General features: G+C 40.3%; 1 protein-coding gene across 1 annotated transcript in view; it reads right to left on the reverse strand.

Moving 5' to 3' along the window:
- LOC100533372 (Trk-like receptor tyrosine kinase) overlaps window positions 1-20,000 on the reverse strand; it is a gene marked incomplete at its 5' end in the record, with an annotated part of 112,342 nt that overhangs the window by 75,792 nt on the left and 16,550 nt on the right.

Genomic DNA, 20,000 nt, shown 5'->3' on the forward strand with positions numbered 1-20,000 from the left:
CACACACACACACGTACATACACACATACATACACACAAACATACATACCCACTCATAAACAAACACAGAGCCCGGCAGCAGAAGAAGACATCATCAGTGCCAAAAATGCAGCCTGCCCGCTACACTAGAAAGATGTGCCATTTCAGCTCTTCCTCATCACCGTGATATATGTGTCCCTCATTGATCATACTGACGACTTTTTATATCCCCGTCTACATCAGGTCAATGACTTGTCCAAGATGCTCTTTTCTTTCACCATCTCTTTTCTGAGGTCAGGGAAATGTTTATTTTGTACTTTGCCCTGGCCTTCTTAAGAGGGGGAGGGAGTGGAATGGCACTGTAAGTTGTTACCCGTAAGACGCCCCTCTCAAACCAGGGCAAATATTCATAACAGATTACACTGATCACATTAATTATATCTTTCAGAGATAGGTCTCGGCTAGAGACTCGAAGTCGTATCCGTTATTCTTATGCGGGTAAGTTATTTCTCACTTTCATCGTTCTACTGCGGGAGTCTGTGGAATCAACGCGATATAATTTACTTTGAGATTTTCATTGAATTTGACCAAATTTGAGTCCATGGTGTGTTCGGTTTGTATGTTTGTTTCGGGGGGGGTAGGGACGATAATTTGTGTCAGGGACTGAAATCGCCATCCACAAGAGAAACATTTCGTTCCGTCCGGTGTTCACTAGGAAACCCATTTCAGTTGCCCGCTAAGGGAACCCGTCCTTGAAAACAAATATGAGATTCCCATTCTCCAGAACTACAGAAATTGCCGCTCTGACGTTAACCGGCCTTTCGGACCGCCATGAAAACAGAATAGGTGTAATACGAGACTCTCATGTATGAAGGTAATTTTCTCAACCATAACAGCTCTCTGTCAGCCTGACTCACGCGAGACTATCACCATCTTCTGATATACATCCTATAAGTGCAAGTCGCAAACTTGAGTTCACACAGAAATTCTGAAAGAATCCAGATTGTAATATATACAACTGCAGATACAATTCACGGCATTACTTTTAATCACATTCATGTAACGATATCAATATCTTCATAAGTGAGGCCAAAGATATGGCCATGAGTCTTGACCTTAAGCCTACAGCACTTTATGTCTTAAGAAACAAATCGATATTGTTCTCCTGTTACCAAATAATAGCCAACGTATTGGAACTTGTTTCGTTAATCCACCCCTTCAAAAAGTGTTACGATATGTCAGGGTGTTTCTCATATGTTGGTGGGGGTTTTTTTCAATTCAGCAACCGCTGAGAGCAACTATACGCCTACACGCAAAGTGTTAAGAAACCAGTTGCTTTAAATTAATTACTCAGACCTCATGTACAGCAAATGTGGAGACGATCCTGTGCCCCATCTGTATTAGTTTCAATTTCAAAAGTTCAAATCAACTCAAACCGTCAATTAAAGACTTTTTGTAACGTCTAACACATTAAAGAAACTACGCAGCTCCCAAATGTGACCGTCTTTTCCCTTGCTTCCTTTTGGGATTTAAACAAGATTTGCCATAGATTAAGTTTACCAGTGCCAAACCAAAATGATATAAAAGTTTAAAAAGAGGAAAATATTTTGGAAATTGAATTTGTCCCGGGCAAATAAATGTAGCCAATAAAAGTAGCAGAAATATTAAACCCTGCTGCGTTCGGTGGCGCATAAAGCTAAATTTGCCAGATGGGGGATAGCCTTTTGGGGGGGAAATGTGCGTGTGTGAGTCTGTGAATATGTGTGCTAGTGTGTATGTATGGGTGGGTTAATGGGGGAAAGGGGGAGATAGGGGTAGGGCACGGCTGGAGGGCAGTACCGGATCTTGACCACCAGTAAGGGAAAGCCAACTGGAACTGATTTCAGGATGGTCTTGACAGGTTGTCCAATATTTTTCCGTAACATAGATTTGTTTTTAATGAGCTTTCCTGTCATGGACAAGTAATTGTTGTGACATTTTGCAAGATTTTCCTTTTGACACTGTGTATATATATAGTATATATATATATATATATATATATATATATATATATATATATATATATATATATATATATATATATATATATATATATTAAGGGGCGAAGGGCTCTAATGGTTAAGAGGTAACTGTGTTTGCCTCTCATTCAATAGGTCCCGTGTTCGAATGCGGATAGCGACTGAAAATGTTCTTCTAAAAAATGTCCCCTTTCACCTCCTTTCTTGTTTTCTAAATATGTTCTGTCGTCTACTTTGGTCTCCACTTTCTGCCCCGTCCCCCTCTCCTTTGCCCCCTCCTCTGGGCTCCTGACTCTTTCTACAGCCTTTTTACTGTTACTAGTCGGCTCGTTCTTACTGCTGTCTTTCATCCACACTCTTGATTTTGGAAAGGTAAGATCGACCACCTTGCAATCTCAGATAAGGTAAAAAAATCTCGGAAGTCCCGTGAGCAAGTTGCACACGTTGAAGATCCCTTGGTAGTCCTAAAATCGAAAAAAATAGGCTTCGGCCGCCATCCGGGCAAAATCTAAAATTCCTACCAGCTGAAAAAAGTTTAGTGTGTCCCGCATGCTCAAATCACTTTATGTGATTGCCAGCGCCGTAAAACACTTTGGGCGTACAAAAAGGGTTGGGGTGGATAAGCAGGAATTGTTTTCTCATCTAAAAGACGCAGATACATCAATGAAATAGATTTCCCAATGAGAAGAACAAACCCATGTTTTTGCGTGCAACTGGAAAGAGCCTAACCACAACAAAACAGAAAATGGCGATGTGCTTAGAACAGAAAAAATAAACCCCTGCCTATGTATCGTGTATAGCCTCCGATCTACCGCTTGAAATATTATAAAAACTGGTCTTAGAAAAGATCCACATAAGAACACAGATACACTACTGTGATAAGTAAATATTTGTTCATTTCTGAGATGTCAATTGCTTGATTACCACGATCATCGAGAAAATTATATAAATTGTTAAAAGGTATTTTTAGGGGAATGTTTGACGATTTACTGTAATTTTTAGAATTTTTCCACCAGTTATTATTCACTCTCTTTGGCATGAATAGCTATCGCATAAAAATGTCTCAAATCAGTACAGAGAAAATCATTATTTTCATAAATAATTTGTGTATTCAAAAATAAATTAATCGTTCTTTCTTAAAATCTAAAACATGTTTCATTACCTTTCTGGCTCTAGTGTTGAACAATATACAGTTTATTAAACAATAGCTACAATAGCTACAATTTCTTATAGTTATTCGCTTTCGGTGTTCAAACTCCTGATATGAAAACGAACAGAATGGCAGAAAGAAAAGCCCCACTTCAGTTCGTAACAGCATCAACAAAGCTTATTCATAAAATAAAAGCTTGATATTCTTTCGAGTATTTGTGCACCATAAAGTTTCAGGCGATCAAGTCGGGCGATCGGCCCGATCCAGCCGTAGTGGGCACCCCGTATAACATCGACCGCACTCGGCGCGCGCGGAACTGACAGTTCGTTAACAAATTGAAGTAAGTCACTTTCGAGACTAGTGCTTGTTTAGTTAAGAAACCTATGATGACGGCTTGCGTGGCATATCAGCCCAATTCATACCAGTACATGTATGCACATTTTTTTTTCGTAAATACAGTGGATGAGTGGCGGGTGCTCTGGTGTGGTTTGCTCCTTCTTTCCTATGAAACATCTATCGTCCTTATCTCCCCTTTTTCTTTTTTTATGTTTGTTACTCTCTTGTAACACCTTTAATCTTCTGGCGCTCATAAAACCTTATGCAGTTGCGAGCTCCGTAAAACCTCTACTAAAACTAAAAGTACTCAAACTAACCGAAAATACTGTTGGTGAAACGCACGCACCATGCATAACACGTTCAATTGAAACTTGCAGTTATATTATGCTAATGCTTTTTACACACGTTTTGTACTCTCATCAAAAGAAATATCTCTGCGTTTTTGTGAAAGTGAAATAAAAGAGTCAGCTCCTGTCAAATATTCAGTCACGGACTGACTCAACTTTCTGCACCTTAATTTTCTTGTGAAAACAAAATATGGATACAATCCAGTCAGCATCTGATCAATATCAGAGAATCCTTTTTTTCTTCTTGGCCAAACGTTTAAAGAGTATGGGGCAAGGAGGACCCCGTCTTTGAGTCCTTAGATTGTGGTTCCAACAAACAGGATAAGAAACATACCATGGCTCTGTGATCAACATTTCTTCATAAAGAATGATATTCAAACTCAGGTCGGAATTAGCTCAAGACAAAAAAAATTCCGTTCGTTTTTGCTTAAATTCTTTATTTCTTGTGGCCCCCAGTAATCATATCTGTTTAAAGCAAAAGTCATACCAAAAAAAAAAATATGTCAATGAAATAGTAAGACCTGGTTTCCTCTGAAGCAGTTCATCCAATTAAACGCCCTGCTCCTAAAATAGCGAGACCCGTCTGCTGGGACTATTTTTTTTAAATCCCTATACATCGTAAGTTCAAGAAAGTGTCTTAAATATAATTTGAACAAAGTGTAATTGAACTGACGGTACATACCCCAGTCAATGAAAGCTAAAAAATAATTCAAAGTAGAAAACGTTTTTATTTTTAAACGCATGTCCTTTAAAGTGTACCTTTGTCCGTCTCTGATTATGATGAAATATGCTCCTAGAAAACATTAATATAGCTTTGTCAAGTCCCAGACTTCCATTTCCCACTGAGCAGTTTCCTTGCTCCCTCCCCCTCTCTCTCTCTCTCTTTCTCTCTCTCTCTCTCTCTCTCTCTCTCTCTCTCTCACACACACACACACACACACACACACACACACACACACACGCACAAACACACACACACAAACACACACACACATACACTTACACGCATAAGCACACACAGTTTCACTATATCACTTACAGTACGAAATGACCCTAACAATGACCACTGTATGCTGGCAAAAATGGTATAGGAAACCCAGTCCACGAATTAATCAAGTAAAGATACATAATAATTTTCGTTTTTAGACCAAACTTGGATTTTTACGAGGCGAAAACTCAATTGTCCCGGTCCGTTCGGATCACCTGGCTTGTTCCCACATTTTTTAATCTGCCTAAAAGCTCATAGCTTTTCCTCTCCTTTGGCTTCCTGTGATCATGTGAATAGATGTGTGTGGGTGCATGTGTGAGACGGTGGAGAGGGGGAGGGGGGGGGGTATGTGTGTGTATACATGATGTGAGTGTATCTGTGTGTCTGTGTTTGCGTCTGTGTCGGTCTGTGTCCCTGTGTGCATGTGCACGCGCGTGTGTGTGTATGCGTGCGCGTGTGTGCGTGTGTGTTGTGTGTGTGTGTGTGTGTGTGGGTATGTTTTGTGAGTGTGTGTGTGTATATGTGTGTGCATGCGTTGTTCCTTTTCCTTCTTCATAAGCTATTCAACCTTCTCTTCACCTTTGTTATCTTAGAATCCGTCTCATTTCATTTCAGTCTGTACAATAGTCTGTCACTTTGTCAGTCTGTCTGTCTACTCGATCGAAACGAAGACATTCCCGAGTTGAGCCTCGGAATGGTGGAAGTGTTAGGGTGGGGGTGGGGGGGGGGAGGAGAGTAGACAAATCTGTTTGCTAACCAAATACTCAGGAGGGTCACTGGAGATCCAATACAATGGCACAAGACTAGTCACGTGATTGATACCAACTGACCCTGCCGGGCTTGGAGTCACGTGGTTTGGTCTTAGACTCCGATGCGCATGCTCAGCTGGAGAGGATTGATTTCGATTGGTTCAATGGGTTCCACAGAACTTTCCCGAGTTTTTCAAGTGTTGAGACTGAGATTTATTGGCACGAAAAATTTCGGAAGATACGACAAGAAAGCACTGAGGTCACGAGTTGACAGCAAGACGCCCTTCCCACTTTTTCGGCGTAATTAGAATGTAGTTTGAATTCCAATAAAGTCTACAGCGCCGATCGGTGCTTTAAGCCGCCTGCAGTCTGCTAGCTCTAAGTGGGAATCATAAGGGAATGTTCATACCTATCGGCACTTCCTGAGTCAGTCTCTGAAATCAGTGTTCTCTGTGTTTTCGCCCTTAGGCGCCCTCTATGTGGAGTCAAGCAGACACCTACTGGCGCCTGTCAGAGTCGATCTTCGGCCGCTTAAGTTCCGGCGTTCTCTATGTTTTTGCCCTTTTTAGAGTTAGAGCTTGGATTATCACCCCGTTGAAATCATGTAGTTAGTAATTAAAACTTAAATAAATGATGTTAACAGTGTTGAATGTTCTGATATAATGGAGGGGGGGTGTGTGTGTAAGGGGGCTTCAGTACAATGTTTGCTCTAAATTCTTAATGAAATTTGAAGAGGGGGTCGGGGATGCGGGCAGGGCAATGCCTCAATTTCGACATCAGACTTTCTCTCTAGACGCGTACATGTTCGTACAGTGCTACTTACTCAGTGAGACTAATCCACCTGATTTATACATAATAAGCTTAATATATGCGTCGCTTGCTTGTCAAGGTTAAAACAAATTCAGCCACTGTGGGGTGAAACATCCAAGAGGATGGGCATACATATCCGAGAAAGTAGATTCCAATGTAGGAACAGAACTCGTGGTTTTTTTAATTCCAAGCAAAGAGTCTAATCGTTTTACCCGAACGTCGAGCCCACCTCCCCTCCCCTGTTCTCTCTCTAAGTCTCTCTCTCTCTCTCTCTCTCTCTCTCTCTCTCTCTCTCTCTCTCTCTTTCGTTCGCTCGCTTTATCTCGTTCGCTCGCTTTTTCTCGATCTCGCTCTTTCTCTCACTGACAGACAGACAGACAGACAGACAGACAGACAGACAGACAGACAGACAGACAGACAGTAAGACAGACAGTCTGACAGAGCATTATGGGGGAAATAAATAGGATTTGAAAAGAAACATATAGGAAGGAAAGACCGAAAAAAGAGATTAGAAAAAGCAAAAAAAGATTTAACGAAATAAAACAAGTAAATACAAGATGATAATGGGGTTATTTTCAAAGCAAATGATGAGGGATGGATATGTGGATCAAGAAACCTATACATAGAAATATTTTCTGCAAGCAAATTAAACTCCTTGATAATATCAGGGTAAAAGTACCCCCCCCCCCCCTCTTTCCATTTTAAAGATAAAACATTAGGATGTTTTACGGTGACCCAAATGTGACCCCTCGGGGAGAGGAGAGAGGAAACCCCGGGTGTGAGTACTGTTAGACTAAAGTTTACGTTTACTCAAATGTAATTGTGCATGCAAGTTAATGATGTAGAGGAAAAGATGAGAGGCACAGAGTCAGGTACTTTTAAAGGGAAAACTTGCTCATTGAAAGACGAGAACGGTGACAAAGACAAATAGAGCAAATGAAGGAAAGCAAGAGTAGCAGGCGAAACGAGAATAGAACAAACAGAGAGAAGTTGTTGGAAGGACACACAGCGGAAGCAAGCGGTACCTTAATCGACAAGTGCTGCAATAACCACAACAGTAACACCACCAACAGCTGCAACACTAATAGAAAAAAAGTACCTATAGCAACAATACCACTGTAGCAAACTAAGCAGAAGCAGAAACAGAGACATCAATTAGATAGCCAGAGGAAGAAACTGTTGTAGAGACAGTATGTGCTGTATCAACAGCCAGAAAAACAATTTTTAAAAAGTCATCGGCCAACAACAGCAAAAATATACACAGTATTTATTGGATCAGCAGCCAAAGGAACAAGAACAGCCGCAACAGAACAGCAGCAACAGCAGCAACAGCAACAACAGCAGCAACAGTAACAACAGAACAGCAACAGCAACAACAGCAGCAACAGTAACAACAGAACAGCAACAGCAACAACAGCAACAACAGCAGCAACAGCAGCATTGATAACAACAGAGCAGCAGCACCAACAACAACAACAGGACGACATGCTATATGTCGTGGCTTCAGGCATTATCTGATTCTGTTGTGCCCGGGAAAGGGAGATAAAAATATAATATCGTCACCAGTCTCTCGGTAACCTTCTGGCAAGTGATGGGGTGGATATGGCGGGGGAACGGGGTGGGGGGGGGGGTAGCGTGTACTTTTTTCAGCCAATAACCTCATTGATGGGAGCACAATATCTTACAGCAAGGCCAAAAAGCGAAAGAGTTGAATATGCGCTGGGTCTTTTTTTCTGTCAATAACCAAATTGATGAGAGAGCCAATATCTTACGGCAATGCCAGGGAGCGAAAGAGCTGAATACTGTAGGAGGTCTAACCTATTTATTCATGTTGTGGGTCGAAGAATGGAAGAATGCTCGGGCAATATTAGCGAACGCTTTTGCTTTATGCACAAACTGTGCATGTGTGTGGACAAGAGGATGTATAAGAGAGTATGTGTGTAAGTGTGTGAATGTGTGTGTCTATGTGTAAGGGATAATGTGTTTGTGTGTGTATGTGTGTGTGTGGTAAGAGAGTATGCTGTGTATGTGTATATGGGAGAGTATAATATATATGTATATATATATATATATATATATATATATATATATATATATATATATATACATATAATATTCATATATTATACATCACACTCACACACATTCAGAGAGAGAGAGAACGAGAAAGAGGGAGATGGAGAAAGCTATACAAACACACGATCATCATTTGTTTAAAGATAGATGAGCAACTGGTTGCAACAAAAACAGAACGATGAATAAAACCAAGAGAAGAAAGCACCGCGTGGGCGAGATAAAGAATAGATCGCAAATGAACGTGTCCATGTCTATTCAGTACAAAGCTGCACTGATAGATAGACGCGAAACATCGAAAGGAAAACCCACAGGATTGCCTGTAGCAACCCACGCAATTGTCCAATTTGCAGAGCACGGCGTAAATTCTGCGTTTGTCTTGGGTTGTCTTCTTTGTTTACGCGATATGCAGATATAAACGTAGAGGTCAGCATACTCTTGAAGTTGTCTGAGCCACGACTCAAAATGTATCCCTTTCTGTTTTGTTAATATTATGAGACTTTAACGCCCTTCTTGACACAAATAGATCATGATTATGAGTTTCAGAGTGAGTATGATTGTTTTTATTATGATTATGATTATGATCACGATGATTATTATAATGATGATCAGCATTATTCTATTAGTAATTTTATTATCATCATCATCATCATCATCATCATCATCATCATCATCATCATCATCATCATATCATCATCATCATCATAATCTTCATCATCATTGTAAACAGGAAGGAATAAAAAAAAGGGTTGAGACTTGTAGAATTTCCAGAATATTTTATATAAAAGTACAACCTTTCGCCCGATCAAGGGCTTTATCAGGAACATACAAAATAATGTTAGATCAAATGAGTACAATAGCTATAGTGACCAAAGTGCGAGCATCTACGTCACTATGCCAAAAGGTGCGATAAACAGAAAACGGGAAGACCAGAGAAAGGGGAATGCTATGACAAAAAGGGGAATGGATATAAAATATTATGTTTCTTGTGTTCCGTCAAATCATATATTATTATTATTATTAATATTATTATTATTATTCGTAGTCTAAACAGCCGTATGCACTGCTCACCGTCGAACGCTCCGTATCCCGGACTCTAGCATGGAGATCATCAGGAGAGAATGCGTCGCTGTTTCGGGCTCTTCCTCTCTACAGCTTTTCTGACGCACCGAGCCCCCTCACCGATGTGAGGTCTCCATGTTAGTTCGACTGTTTTCCTCTGCTGCCAACTTTAGGATTCATTCCAGCCTGAGTCCTCTCGCTTCAACCAGATCCAATGACTGGCTTTCTCTGCTGTCTCCTGAAGGGAGTTTGTGGGTTCGTTGCTTTTCTTTGCAGTAAGTCCTGCCACTCTCATCCACTTACGGGCGCTTGTTGCTACAAAACCTCTGCATCCTACCTCTACCGGAAAATGGGTTGCCTTCCATCCTGCCTCCTCACATTGTTCGACGAGTGCCTCGTAACGGTTTTCTTTCCGCTCATGAGCGGCATAGATATTGTCCTCGTGGGACACCGAGAGCTCTACCAAGTGTACCTCTTTGTCTTTTTCCTCCCATAACACAATGTCTGTCTTTTTCGTAGTTGGAATGGGGAAGAATCTCTCAAAGCCTTTTAAGTCAGCAGCTACTTCCCATGTGCCTCCGCTCTGGTCTTTCATGGCTTCGTTCGCTTTCTTTCTTTTGGCAACCTTGCTTCCTTGCGGAACGAACGCAATCTTGGTGGGTCCATGCTTCTGTATCTTGGGGGCATATTTTCCTTCTTCCACCTGTTGTGTCGCCATTTTCGTGAGCACTTTCAACACCTCGTTGTGCCTCCAGGTGTATCTGTTAAGAGCCAGGTTGCAGTTTGACAAAATATGCTTCATGGTTCCTAGCTTACCGCATATTATTATTATTATTATTATTATCATTATTATTATTACTATTATTATTATTATTATTATTATTATTATTATTATTATGTTGTTGTTGTTGCTGTTGTTGTTGTAGTAGTAGTAGTAGTAGTAGTAGTAGTAGTAGTAGTAGTAGTAGTAGTAGTTGCTGTTGTTGTTGTTGTTGTTGTAGTAGCAGTGGCATATATCTACACGTGGAACGGAACTTTTTAAACTTTTAATTCCACACAGGTAGGAAATGTATGTCCGCTCAGCATCATTATTATTATTATTATTCTTATTATTATTATTCTTATTATTATTATTACTATTATTATTATTATTATTATTATTATTATTATTATTACTATTATTATATAATAATAATAATAGTAATAATAATAATAATAATAATAATAATAATGATAATAATAATAATAATAATAATAACAAACACACATACACACAAACATGCACACACACATACACACAAAGTGTGCTGGCACTCACAAACAGGCTTACTATTGTAATTATTATTAAGTTATATTATGTTAGTACTCTGATATTTTTTTTATTGGAAGCTTCCATTGGCTCTCAGTTCACTTACTTGGCTGGGCCATAGCTAAGATGGATACTAAATCCGAGCTCACACGTCAGGCAAGGTTGAAGAAACAGCTCTTCTCATCGAAAAAAAATGGATGCGGGTTACATCAGTGCCTTATTTTCTAATCAGGTTAACGACCCCATTCTGGGTAACCATCAACGCGGGGCAGCAACTGCGTTTCCAGACCAGTATCACCAGGGCTTCTTCCTGTCTTTGTACTTTGTGTTTCGGGAATCAAGTGGGTGGACACCTAGAAACTGCTTGTTGCTATAATTGAGTTTATAATTACCGGTACCCACGATTTTTAATTTGAAACCTGTACAAAAGTTCACGACTCTCGAAATGAGCAGTAGGAAGATCGAAATGAAAAGAGAAACAGGTACCAGAAACCAATCACCTAATGGCCTTATAACGTATAGCACCTTTTGATATATTAGAATAACGTAAGACTAGAAATATATCCTTCTAGAGCCATATGAGAAAAAGAGAGAAGAGAAAACGTGAATTTCACAAATTTTACATCCTATTTTAAATGTCTGTGAGTGTTCTTCTCCCTTTCGAGAGGCTGCACTTCCAACTTATAGGCAGCTGGCATTTGTGAGGTAGCGGATAAGCGTTCCACAATTGTATGCGCACAGAAGACATGAGTTCGATTCCCGTGTGTAGAGAATTTTTATCGGGTATCTCGGTCTTTCTGCTGGAGCGTTGTGTCCCTCCCAGCTTAGTTTGGGACTCACAGGCAGTGTCAAAACCCGCTTCCTAAATTATCTAAATTATATCGAAAGGGGCGTAAAACGTCTATTTTCAACGAACAGACAGAGGCTCTTCTCTCAATACAGGGTGGAGTGATAAAAGATCCGATATGAAGAGGACGCAATAATATCAGTTTGAGCAAAAATGAACTGGAAAGTGATAAGAGCATTCTTTTTGCCGAAGTTTGGGTTTTCCTTCTGCCGAGGGAATAATGTAATAATGTATATTATATATTGTCTTATCATTATCTTGATATCATTATGATCGATATTGTGGCAGGTTTTTGTTGTAACTAGAACGGATGATGTACACGTGACCTTAGATTTCGACCAGGGGGGAGAGGGGGTTGAAGAGGTCAGTCTTTATAGAGGGAGATGTGGAAAAGGGGCAGGGGGAGAGTAGGAGAGAGAAAGAGACAAAGACTGACAGAGAGGGTGAGAGAGAGAGAGAAGGAGATCAAAAGGAAGAGTAAAGGCAGAGTGCATGTATTAGTTTGTGCTCACGTGCCTGTATATGTTCGTGAATGTTTGTGTGTATGTATGTATAATTTATATGTATGCGCGCGCATTATAAATATGTGTTTGTGAGGGTATGTATCAGAGTGCATTTGTGTGTGTTTGTATGTGTGTGTGCGTGCGCACGCTTGTGTGTGTGTGTGTGTGTGTGTGTGTGCGTGTGTGTGTGTGTGTGTGTGTGTGTGTGTGTGTGTGTGTGTGTGTGTGTGTGTGTGGTCGGAGATGAGATAGGTTGCTGGAGGGAGAAAAGGAAATGAGGCGTCGAAAGTTATTATCAAAGAATCCTTGTAACTTCAGTGCCCTCTGACAAACGGTCTATTTCCTGAGACTTAAACTCACCACTCGCGGCTACGTCATTCATCTATCAGCTGCTGACCCTGTGGTCATTTCCAGGTCAGTCCTTGTAATGCTTCTCACCCTTTGTTCTGATCTCCACAACTGTACCAAATAAGGTCATCGTTGGATCTCGTTAAAGAAAGTATCATACAGGCATTGAGGGAGTGATATAATCAGTCGCAAAGCGGGAATGTATCTGATTTTTCGACTCTCTGGAATCAGGACTGGTCATGGCTGTAGATCTATGCACTGGGCAGTAAACTCTTGTCGGACAGATGGGATCGGCATCTGCGGAGGAGTAGTTATCCTCTTCGCTCTTAGACACTGAAGGCGCCAGTTTGATTTCTGAGAGGGAAAATCTTCAATAGAGTACCTCCTTCTGCCTGCAGGGATGCTGTATCCTGCTTACCTCGGGTGAAGAGGTAGGCAGGATCATAGAAACCCTCCTTCTAAAGTTTTCTTTTTTTTAATGTTGGTGTTTTTAAGCCCCCTTAGACACAATTTAGATCATTTAGGAATGTCTGACAGGGCCAACCCGGGCAGAGAGGGATACAACATCCAAGCAGAAAGACCGAGATACTCAACAGAAATTCCTCTCCACTGGTGAATGGCATTCGGCTACCCTACGTACAACAGCGAAGTGCTTAAGCTAGAGCGCAAACCTCGGTCTTTCCTGTACAGGATATAAATTATAATTACAATTATAATTACAATCAGACAGGCGCTGATGATGCGCAGGTAAGACTGCTACAAGATAATACAAAGGATAACAAATTCTTCTAGGAACTCTTCATTGCCTTGAAAATAGTTCAACCACAATCGGAAGACTAACTTAGAATCTAACATCTTTTTTTCCACAGTCCAGATAACGCCTTTTCAGATATCACGTGAGTCTAAATAATATACCCTTGAGCTCAAAAGATACCAAACACAATTTTGTATATAAACTTAAAGGATCTGTTCTCTTTTTCTTTCCTTTTTCTTTTTTTTAAATTTTTTGTCATCTGTTTTTGCTATCATATCAAACTGTTCATATCACACGAACAATGTGATATAGATATATCATGTAAAATACGGAATGAAGGTGTAAAGATTTTATCTTACTATGACAATGTGTTAAAACGAATTTCTTCCTTTTTTTTTAAACACTGCTTTGCATTTCGTATTATAATTTTTAAAATGGTTTAAATTGGCGCAACCTGTCAACTATTATTTTGAGCCCATACAAAGGTAGTTTTTAATGACTTAAATGGCTTAAATGACATAAAGATCAAATCTATTTTGATGGCAGTAGGGTACAACAAATCTTTTACAAAACTAGAAAAATCAAACCCTTCTTGACTTCTCAACAGGACACAGCCAATCTGTCGTGAGTCAGCCCTCCGGAAGAATATGACGCGCTTTCATGTTTTGTATCCTACATCCGCTTGGTGGGCTTCGAAAAGGTCATCTTGTACTAACAATGGCCCTTGAGTTGTTCTGGGCGGGAACAAAGGAACTGGAAACAGACATAGCGCCGCTCAAGCAGCTTTCGACACAAAATAAACAACCAAAGAAGAGCAGTACTCCTATAGTAGTCCATAAAGTCCTACTTATTACAACTTGGTCTATAAAGTGGACGTGCTGTTAACTTAGTTGATGTCATGCTCGACCGCCGAGTGAGAGACTCAAGTGCGAACCCTAAATTTTGCGGAGATCGTTCTGAGAGAAAAAACTTAATGCAGCACACACACCCCCCCTCTCTCCCTCTCTCTCTCTCTCTCTCTCTCTCTCTCTCTCTCTCTCTCTCTCTCTCTCTTTCTTTTTCTCTCTCTCTCTCTCTCTTTCTTTCTCTCTCTCTCTCTCTCTCTCTCTCTCTCTATCTATCTCTCTCTCTCTCCCCTCTCTCTCTCTCTCTTTCTCTATTCTCTTCTTTTTTCTTTATGTTTTTTTTCTTTTAAAGATAGATGTTGAATATGAGATGCGACCGATATCCTGTGTTGTAAAGCGACGTTGCGTCTAAGTTTTGCCATACTTCACACCATTCCGCCTCTGACGTCAGTTGCTTTTTTCAAATAAGGTCAACGACCACTTTCTTGGTGACTATCAAAGAGGGGCAAGAACTGTGTTTTCTTCATGGTATCACCTGGGCTTCTTTTTCGGGTCGTTGAGTTTCATGAAGCCTGTGGGTGAACCCCTAGAAATAGTCGGCTCCAATGGCGTCATGAGCGCTCATATAAATTATATTTGATTTTCAGTTTGAAAAACCATACGAAAATTCACACCTTACAAATTTTGTAGGAAGGTCAAAATGAAAAGAGAAACAGATTGATTGTGTCCCTGAAATCACTAACGTGATAGTCTTGTGGTGGAAAGCACCTTATAATGTTAAAAGCCTAACGATAGCTTTCACAATCTTTTAATCCGCTGCACTCGCTGGAAACGATGTCAATTTTACGGTGGAGGGGAGGGGAGTATACCTCATAGAGATTGACTTTTATGTCTGCCCATGATGATGTATAGACAAGGTCATTATAGTGAGAAAAAATAATAATAAGGAAGTGGAATTGGACTCTCTTTGTGAGAATTAGAAAAGAGCAGCGCTTGCGTGGAAAAGTAAAACATACGAAAACGGTCAATGTAATTTTGTTTGGCCAAGAAAAGATGTAGCCAACCTTTAGCTGTGTTGTTATCATGCTGAGCCCCATTATGAATTCGTTGGGTCTGAGTCATGAGCTGGGCTTTTATGAATGTTGGTCTTTCCATGGCTTTCCAACTTTTTCCTGTCGACGCTGGAGTTTGGCTGGGAGGTCACAACTCTCACTTACTTTTTACTTTCTCATCCTCTGTTGCAGTTAAGCATCGAACTCTTAATCAACAATAAAGAGTCGACAAAGACGAACTACACCTACCATATCATCATACCCTACGTCTAAAAACATTTTCTAACTTCAGTGTATGTTATTTGATAGCGAATGTGATTTTGGCAGCGGCGCTGAGAAAGGAAATGATTTCTATTTGTTACAGCGAATACTTACTTACTCTCTCCTTATACCGCCAGGTACGTAAGGCGGAGAGCGGTCGACGCCACGCTTGTCTGCCCCTGGCCATGTCTTCCAATTTCGGCGTATCCAGGCCTTGGGTGATTGCCTCATCTCTTATTGTGCCTCTATAGCTTCCAGTTGGTCTTCCCCGCTTTCTCTTTCCAGTTGGTTTCAAATACCATACAGTGAATAAGTTACAGCCAAATGGGGCAACTGTAGAAATCCGGACAGCAACGATGAGGTCTTTCAAGACTCCATCGTTCCGTTTGACTACTCGCCTGGAAAACCCTTTTATACATATTGATCGAAGAAGGCATACCACAGCCTGCACTAAATTAGGAAGAAAAGGGAAACGTTTAAACATCTACATTAAATTAACGGTTAGGTTTCTACAATGTCTTTAGGTCCAGTTTCTAGGGAGATGTTTGCTTCAGCGCTTCTACACATGCTTAATGGTTCTACTTGAGTGATAGATTCAACCAAGCTTAATTTGGCTAGTTTTGCACAAAATGGAATGCTGCCATCTGATTATATTTTTCTCCTCGTTGGTTATAGACAATAATAGCAAACGTTCGTAACGTCCATTTCAATGATTTCGATGCTTTTTTGAAGACGATACTCTGGCCCATCCCGTCGGGGCCGACTCGGGAGGTGTGGGACACTACAGACCAGCAGAAAAAGAAGACTCTCGTGTCATGGCACCATGGAATCAGGCGCTCGTCACTTTTGGGGCATGGAATTGTTGTGTGTTATCTTAAGGCTTTTTCGTTTGTCTTGTTTTGATGTAAAATTACCCATCTATTGCAAATATAGGTGGAGCTATTTGCGTTTAAAGGAGGTTGGGGTTGCCTTGTTTCAAAGGTAAAATTAGCAAAAAAATAGCCACCAAAGTTTGGTGGCTTCCAAAGCTTGACGGTCCTTGGAAACTGCAAATTCACATTTATAGTGCCTTTGGTCAAGATTTTACTTGTAAAATCCATATAGAAAATGTTTTTCTATATACATCAAAAGTGTTGAGCAAAAACAGAAGTCCATGAAAATTTATCAACCGGAGAAAAATGTCAGATTCTTCTATTTCATTATTTTGACAAGGGCTTGATTTCACCACGATGACACACATAAATTCTTCCTCACTTAGTAATCAATCTCTCGTCTTTTATGTTAAGACAAAGGAACACCAGAGTCGGCCACCCCCACCCCCCACCCCCTCCCCTGCAACCCCTTTACCTCTTCCACGGTCCCTAAACCCTTTAACTGTCAATGGTAATGACAGACCGACAACACCACAGGCCTTGTGTGCAGCACATAATGGGTTTCCGCGAGATAAGAGTGTAGCTCTACGCATGGTAAAAATAATTCGCTGAGTGTTTCCTTCAGTTTGTCCAACACAAAGCGGAGTTTGAGGACAACAGCCTTTGGCAGTATTGCTTAAAATAAACTGTACCAAGATGGCATTTTCCCCCGTGGAATATGAAAAGACAAGAGCAGGAAGAACCCGGAAGTTAACAATTGTTGCTGCGTGACCACTTCCACAAGCACAACTGCAAGAAAGAACGACAGTTGAGAGAGGTTGGGAATTAGTCTAAACAAAACGTCAAGCAACGTATACGACAGACAGCTTTCTACCTCTCACTTTCTCGTTCTGAGTCTATCAATGATAATAATGGCCGCTAACTTTGATATTTACTATTATTTGGTGTGTATTTTAGTATGTTGTCACATGCAATGAGCATAGCGTCTGTTTATTTTCCCCTCATTTATTTTATTTCTGTACATCCGAAGCATGATGCCTTGTATACATTGGCTTGTTGCTTTAGTCATGGTGGCAATGTCGTGAAAGTTGCCAGCAATATACATTTGAGCGTCTTTGTTTAGGTACATGTTTTACGGCGTTCACAACTACATAAGGTCACATGAGTGCGCAGGGTATGAGCGTCATCAGCTAGGAAATGGTAATTCATTTTGTATAATTTTTTTGGGAATGTGAACAAGAGGTTGTGTGTTAAGTGTTAAATTGATGACCAGAATACCGAGCGCTGGGGAGCACAGTATTTTCATTTAAGAAGTATACTTATCGTAGACGTGTCTTGTCCTATCTACACTGTTTGAAAACGATCTCTGTGGTATGACGCAAACCATTTTAATGCAGTGATAAATTTTCAAAAACTCGTCTCGAGTCCTCTCATAAGGATGTCATGATCTATTGTATCAAAATCAGCTGGCAGCTCTAATAAGGTCGGTAAACAGGCTTTTGTTTTACCTCACAATGTAATTCAGTATGCCAGATGTTACTTTTAGAATAACTGTTTCAATGCTATGGTGTACTTCACAAGCTAACTGAGATGTTTTATCAAGACCATCTAATCAACTGTGAGTTAAGAGTTGTTTCAGTACCAGGTTTTTTTCTAAAAGCTTTGGTAAAAAAAAGGGGTAAATTAGAAACTCTAGTTTAAAATCTCTGTGTTTTTCTCTTCAAAACCTACCTTCTTCAAGAGGTGTTTTGCATTGGTCTACTTAAAACACTTCGACATAATGCCATTCAAAAGTGAATGGTTCACTATTTCAGTAATTGATGGTGAGATATCTATCTATCTATCTATCTATCTATCTATCTATCTATCTATCTATCTATCTATCTTTCTATTTTCCGTTAGTATCTCTATCTATTCATCCCAGTCTCCATGCCTTATTGCCCTTTTCTCATTACATCTCAGACTGAAAGCATAATATACTTTTGTGTGTTTGCCTGTCCTTCTTTTACTCACTCTCTCTCTTTCTCTCTCTCTCTCTCTCTCTCTCTCTCTCTCTCTATCTCTCTCTCTCTCTCTCTCGCTCGCTCGCCCTCACTTACGGTCTCCCTGTTGATCTCTTTCTCTATTTTAATCTATTTTTCTATCCCCCGCCCCCTTTCCATTACATAATATAATCTTCACACCTTTTTTCTTAAAGCCTACAAAAAAATTATATCATTCACTATTTCACAAAGGTTCTTGATCTCGACAGTGTAGGTAGTGTCTTAGTGCTAATTCCTTTCGGCAAAAAGGAAAAGCTCTTACAAATTTACTTCACAAATCTCCAAGTATTAGTAAAACTATGTACGAGGTCGTACAAGAAGAAAAAGACCGTAATATACTTGTGAACGCTTCTTTGTTGTCTTAGTATATTAGTCCCAATACATTTACTTTCTCATAGACTGCTTTCTAAAATCCTGAAACTACAGACAAATCCAACAAAATCGATTCGTCTGGGTAAGGAGTTTATAACATTTACTAGAAGGTCATATACTGTTGTGTTTACTTCAGGAATAAAACAAAACAACAAAAGATAGCATGATCGTTTTGAAAAATCCCAGAAGGTGATTTGTTTCACTATAGCATACACTGTACAAACCTAACACATGGCATAGCAAAACATCCATACATTATTATCATGTCACCGTTCTGTTATTGCAGGGCAGTGGCCGATTTGTATTATGGTTTACACTAGGGCTGGGCGGCTAGGTTCCCGATCATTGAAAGCTAGGAATCGTAGGAATCGACTCCAAACCCAATTACTTACTTTCTAATGATGTGATTTCTTCCGGTGGTTACCTGGTTGGCTCCGAACATGTTCAGGATTTAGGACACCCTTGATTTCGGAACACTACGAAGCATCAACTTGTATTGTTCAAAAATACATTTTTTTTTAATAAGAAGATTTTAATTATTAAAATAACTGGTAACCGTTGGTTTACATAACAAGGGGTCGGAACTTTTCTTCCGTAGCATTAATCGTGGGAATCAGTTCCGGAGTCGATCGTTCGCCCAGCTCTAGTTTACACGTCTCGCAGAGGAAAACAAGACGTGGTTCTCATTTTATAGCTATATCTGAACATTATTACTTAGCATTCTTTGCAAAATTTACGATGGAGACTAATAAATGAAGAAAATAAAAGAGAACATGACAACGACATACCCTCCCCCCCCCCCCTTCCCCCATAAAAAAATTGCTTTTCCAATGCACGTTATACGTCAAAGAGTATATCCGTTTTTGCTGATGTGTTAATTTATAGCGTACAGAACTTCATAATAATTCCCTTGGCCTTTGTTTTAGTCTGCACCCCCCCCCCCCCCCGACACACCTCCACAAATACACACACACATACACACACACAAACACACACACACACACACACACACACACACACACACACACACACACACTAACACTCACACTCAAACACCCAAACCCTCCAAGAGGAGCACAACCTGCCTTGCGTGTTTGTCTCTACTGACTTCTGAACACGTAAATATGGTACTTGTCTCTCCTTGTGCGCACAACCGAATGTCCGGACCCTCTCTGGACAAAAAGAAAACCTACATTTTATTTTTATCCCAATACAAAACATCATCGCAAATCAAACACACCCTTTAGACTGACAGGAGGACGGCGGGGCGTGCGAGGGGGGGG

This window comes from Aplysia californica, unplaced genomic scaffold (genome assembly GCF_000002075.1).
Source record: "Aplysia californica isolate F4 #8 unplaced genomic scaffold, AplCal3.0 scaffold00457, whole genome shotgun sequence".
NCBI lineage: Eukaryota > Metazoa > Mollusca > Gastropoda > Aplysiida > Aplysiidae > Aplysia > Aplysia californica.